We start from the raw sequence: 6,224 nt of genomic DNA on the forward strand, positions 1-6,224 counted from the left end.
AGCTAGCCCAGGGAATCCAAATCATAATAAAATAAAATATAAAATAAAATAAAAATACTTCTCAGCCCTCACTGGATCATCAGCAAACTTTTAATGCAATCTTGTCACCTGAAGATGGTTGGATTTAGTTGCCTGGCTGATCCACCTGAGTCTGGACCTTATAGGGAAAACACTTCTAAAGACTCCTTCTAATCTTAAACGATATATAAATCATGTATCTTTTGAGATTTCCCTCATCCTGGTTTCATTATGCTCATAATTACTGGCAAATAATAGTCAGAGTGTACAATGGCTGGCAACTAGGGTTTCTTTTCTTAGTACCATAATATCTGTAAGTCAGATACAGACAATGGGCTTGTATTTAGATGAAGTAAAAACACAATTAAAAAAAAATGGAGCATCCTTACTTGTCAAGATACATCTCTTTAAATTGGCTTTTTAATTCTACGCAGAGATTCCAAGACTTTATGTGCTCTGATGAGTTTATGTTTACAGGTGCAATGTGAGCAGAGAGACTTTGCATCTCTGTCTTCCTTCTCAGCTGTTTTGTTTATAAAACTATTTCTACTCCCCTGATTGATATGGCAAAGAATTTATTTAGATCAGTTCCAGGGTTTTTATCAATTTTCTTCATTTTGGTGAGTATAGCAGAGAGGATATTGGAGATTTGGTTCACGGCTCTTTCCACCTGTCCCCAGGCTTGTTCCCATGCTTTTTTAAAGTCTTTCCAACAGCAGACTTTCCTGATTTAAAAAATTATGAGTCTTTAAGGAATATTTCCAACATCAGTCCTTCCTCTAATACTGGATCCTCTCTGTAATCTTGAAAGGGCAAATTCAGTGGATCCTATGGATAGTTTTCAAAGCCATAGGATTCTCATCTTAGTGCTTATTGTGATTTTGATATTTTAAGATACTTTGCTTTAGATGCTATGGAGATACACCTTTTTTCTTGTTCATTTGCACTCACAAATGGGAGGTTCTAGAGAACCTACAGCTATTAGTTTTGTCTGGGCCTCATATTAGAAGCTCCCTAGTGGTTGATAGCAAACATAACAACTTACAAGAAATAATTTGCTTTCATATATTGTTATTGTTATTTGATATGCGGTCCTAATAGAAATTAAATACCTCTCTTTATAATAGGAAAATATGTTTATATTCTGATTACTAATTGAACAAACATCCCCAGTTATGGAAAGATGATGCATGTATGTATGCATGAATGGGACTAGTGTTTTGACCTCACTCATAGTTAAGAAGGGAGCCTATTGTAGCAAAATTCGAGTTAAGTACACAATGATTTGAGTTCATTACACAATGCTACTTATACAGTATTATACAATAATACTGTTCCGGCTTACATACACATTTGACTTAAGGACAGACCTTGGGAAAGGAATTCCTTCTTAAAATGGGGACTCCCTGTAACTGAAATAGTGTGCTACTTTTTATGTTATATATAAGCATAAAGATCTGCCTTTGTTAGATGATGCCCTTGTGAGCATAAAGGGCTAAAAGAATACTGAGTACTGAACAGAAGTGAGAAACAAACATGGGGATAGTAGGAGGCAGTATATAAAGAACCCCCCTTTATCTACAGGTCAAAAGACTCATAGATTCAAAGAGACAATGTAGTCTTCAGCACTGTTTCCCAATAATCACCTGTTGTCTGGAAATATATAGAATGCAGATAATAATTTCAGATCTTGCAAATCTCCTACTTGCCCAGCATTTTCAAGACTTTTTTCATCTGTTGCCAACACACTATTTGTCCTCATTGCACTGCAACAGTTATGCATTCAATTACTTCGGCTTTTTAAATAGCCTGTGATATGGTTTTAAAAAAAAGTGCCACTTTACTTTGTTTTAAATATACCTGTAACAGCCAAGTATTTAAAAATATGCATAGTTCTCCAGGGACAGGTTGGATAAAGCTCACTCCTCAGAGGTGGTGAGAAGTTGCATGATTTTTTAAACTACATAATGCATGAAATAATCTTATAAATCGCCCTCTGGGGGAGATGGGCAGCATATACATTTAATAAACAAACAAACAAATAAATAAATAAATAAATTGGGGGTTGTTGCCATAGGAGCAACAGCTTCTTGAATGAGTCAAACAAATTAATAAGTTTACAGATAGATTCTGGGTCCTGGGCCTTTACCTTCTTTTGAAGCAGAGAAGCAGAGAATTATAGGGTTGGAAGGCACTTTGAAGGTCTCCTAGTCCAACCCTCTGCCCAATGCAGGAAATCCTCATACCATCCTGCATAAATAAAGGTTTGTTTGTTTGTATTGTTGAAGGCTTTCACGGCCAGCATAGGATGGCTGGTGTGGGTCTTCCGGGCTGTGTGGCTGTGTTCTTGAAGTTTTGTTTCCTAACGTTTTGCCAGCACCTGTGACCGGCATCTTCAGAGTGCAGGAGCACAGACAGGAGCTCCTGTCTGTGCTCCTGCACTCTGCACTCTGCACTCTGCACTCTGCACTCTGCACTCTGCACTCTGCACTCTGAAGATGCCGGTCACAGGTGCTGGCGAAATGTTAGGAAACAAAACTTCAAGAACACGGCCACACAGCCCGGAAGACCCACACCAGCCATCGTTTGTTTGTTTGTTTTTAACTTCCAATGATGGAACACCGACCACTTCGGGAGGCAGGCTGTCCCATTGCTTAATGGCTCTCACAGTCAGGAAATTCCTCCTTATCTCAAGTTTGCATCTCTCACTATAAAACTTCCACCCACTGGTTCTTACCTTACCCTCAGGTGCTATGTAGAATAAATCTACATTCTCTTCCCTGTGATGTATTGGAAGATTGCTCTCATGTCTCCCCTTAGTCTTCTCTTCTTTAGGCTAAACATACCAAGTTCTTTAACTGGTCTTCTTGGGATTTAGCCTCCAAGCCTCTTACCATCTTTACCATCCTCTGCACTCTTTCCAGTTACTCAGTGTCCTTATTGTATTGTGACAACCAGAACTGGACACAATATTCTAGGTGTGATCTGACCAGTGTAGCATAGAGCGATACTCTCACTTCCTGTGATCTTGACACTACACCTCTATTTATGCAGCCCCAAACTGCATAGGGTGTTTTGGGAGCCATGGCACTTTGCTGGCCCATGCTTAATCTGTGACCTACCAAGACACCTAATCCTTCTCATAAGTACTACTTTCTTGTACCTGTGCATCTGGTTTTTCCTGCCTAAGTGCAGAACCTTACATTTCTCACCACTGAACAGCAATTTGTTGGATGGGGTCCAATGTTCATGTCTATCAACATCCTTTTGAATCTTGAGCTTGTCTTCTGAGGTGTTAGCAATTGCCCCCAGCTTTGTGTCATCCACAAATGTTATGAGTATCCCTTCTATTCCCTTATCTAGGTCATTTATGAAGATGTTGAAAAGTACTGGGCCCAAGACCAAATCCTGAGGTATCCCCCTGCACACTTCCCTCCATGTGGACACAGACCCATTAAGGACCATGCACTGGCTGTGGTTGCTCAGCCAACTATGAATCCATCTAGTAGTGGACTATCCGTTCTGCATTGTTCCAGTGTATCAGCAATGAGGCTGTGGCCTACTTTACTGGAATCTAAGTATGCTACATCCCCAATGTTCCCTTGGCCCATTAACCTAGTCACACTGTCAAAGAAAACAATAAAGTTTGTCTGGCACAAACTTTTTTTAGCAAACCTATGTTGCTTTCTGGTAATCATCCTGTTCATTACTAAGTGGTTGCAAACCCACTGCTTGATTATTTTTCTAGGATTTTCCCTGGTATTCATGTTTAGCACCATCTGTTATTATACATATAGAGCAAGACCCTGAATGCTCTCCAAAATCAGCTAATGACTTTCAAACAACCTTGGTAGCTTCATATTTGTGTACACAGGTGATGCCCTTTTATGTTTTCACACACAGAGAAATGAAGAAATAAAATGTGCAGAGAAATATAGGTATACTGCTTTTGTTGTATGAAGTTTTACTAAACTTCAATGGTGAAATAAAAGCCTTTGAAGAAAGAACTCTTTGATGTGTACTGACCACTTTATTCCATGTTTAGTTAACATTTTATTAGACTGTGAGTATGCCTTTCTTTTTTTATACTATTTCTGTATAGGAGAGTTATATTGTATCAACCACTTTACATCATACATATTCAATTTTACTCAATTTTTGCAAAGTTCAATCGAATGCATGTGCAAGTAAACATCCACAGGACTGTCACTATGATTGCTTTTAAAACAATGTTTCTCAGTTACACCCATAGTTGCCTGTTCTTCACCATAACACCCAAATGATGAAAAGTGTGTCATGATGTCCCAGTACAAGTTTTGCCCTTTTGTGCTTGCACATGGTTCATGACATCATAATGCATGTTTCTTTACGTGTCGTCACCTTCTGTAGAACCTAAGATTATATGTTCAGTTTATCTAATAACTTTAGGAGAGGGCTACCACATCTGTAGAATTATACCTACAGAGTATAAGTTAAAATTTGACCATATCAAGCCTCAGTCAATATCTCTTCATTTCTGAGGGATCACAGTGCCAGTTTTATTTTCATACAATTGATTTTTGTTGAGCACACCTTAGTGAATGCAGCACAATGCCTGTATTTAGAGCATTTTCTAATGCACCCAGTGCAGTGTTTTCATTGTGGAAAGGGTCAGCAGAATTGGAAATGTCAGATATTATGCTGTGAGCCCATGCCAAAGACACCTATAGCATTATAGCTAGGAAGAGCAGGAGGTTATGTTGCTATTCCAAATGGCTTTGGGGCAGTTAAGCCTCAGAATGCTTTCTCAGAAGAGGCCAATAATTCTTCTTAGTGTGGCAAGATGAGATGCTGTGATAAGAAAAAAAAAAAGTTCTTTACAGCATCATAAATGTCAAGGTCAAATGCTTTTTCCTAACAGGTTAAGGCCAAAGGTATGTAGGCATTTAGGGGAAAAAAGGTCCTAGGAGTCCCTGCAATCTGGCCCGTATGTTTTTCTGAGTATATAAGAGCCAGAATAGTCAGTCAAGAGAGAGTTGAAAAACACTCGTCTACGGAGTCTTTGCTGTTGGTGAACAAGCAGAAGACCCCAGGAAGGTTGACAGCTGCAGAGTGGGAAGAGGATAGAGGAAAATCCACAGTTGGCTGGCACAGGTTCCTAGAGAAGCTGCTAGAAGGAAAGGCTGTCTGAACAAGGAACAAAATCAGCCTTGTTAGCAAGGCAGCCCTGTACTGAATACTATTGCAATGCTTGCTAGATTGGTTTAAGAAGAAATGGTGAGCCTTTTCTCTTTCTTCCTCTCCACTCCGCTCCTTTTGGGTACAGTAGTCCAAGGCTTTTCTCCCAGGAAAGTGAAAGGAAGGCTAGCTAACTTTTAAAAGAGGAGCTTGGTCATTTTGTTACGTTAGGCTTATGCTTAAGTATTCACACAAGCACTCACTTAGCATAGGAGCAGGCCATTGACTTGGAACACAAACAACAACAGTTGTTTATGGTTATTACTTTGAATATTGTAATAAACTTCCTTTAATTAACATCTCATCTCCATGTGTGTCTGGATTGGTTACTATCCTTACTCACCCTCCCACACTTACCTTCTTCTCCATTTAGGCTGCTGGCATACAGCCTTAACATTGAATAGTATTAAAGTTGTGCGAGTGTGCAATGAAAACTAACATGGAAAATGATGGCAATAAGAATTTCCTGTCCAAAAATCTATTCTTCCCTCCAAGTGGGGAAGTCACAAGATATGGTTTAAAATAATCTCTAGCAGTGAAAATGAAGTTGCTTGTTGTCTGTAGGTTGGAGGGCACATCTTGACAGAGTAAGGAAACAGCAACAACATGCATTAAATTACTGTTTCTCAACCTCAGCAACTTTAAGGTGTGTGGAGTTCAACTCCCAGAAGTGGGGGAAGCCAGCATGAATTCTGGGAGTTGGAGTCCACACATCTTAAAGTTGCTGAGGTTGAGAAACACTGTGTTAAATAACAGAGTCAGCTTATACTGGCTTCAAATTTTAGAACCTTCATTGAGAAAGTAAGAACTGGCAAGTATTGAGATCCAATAAAAACATTTTAGCTATATTCATAATTAGATTATTAAACTGTATATTAGAGAGAGTGGCTGAAAGCATGCATTTGGATTATTTTTTTTTCCTTTTCATATACATACTATTTTCCACTGGTAGTCTAAGTTCTTAGTGATCAAGGAATACAACGTAAAGA

This window comes from Python bivittatus, unplaced genomic scaffold (assembly GCF_059951505.1).
Source record: "Python bivittatus isolate LINGU-HERP-01145 unplaced genomic scaffold, Pbiv_v1 ctg000980_np1212, whole genome shotgun sequence".
In the NCBI taxonomy this organism is placed as follows: Eukaryota; Metazoa; Chordata; class Lepidosauria; order Squamata; family Pythonidae; genus Python; species Python bivittatus.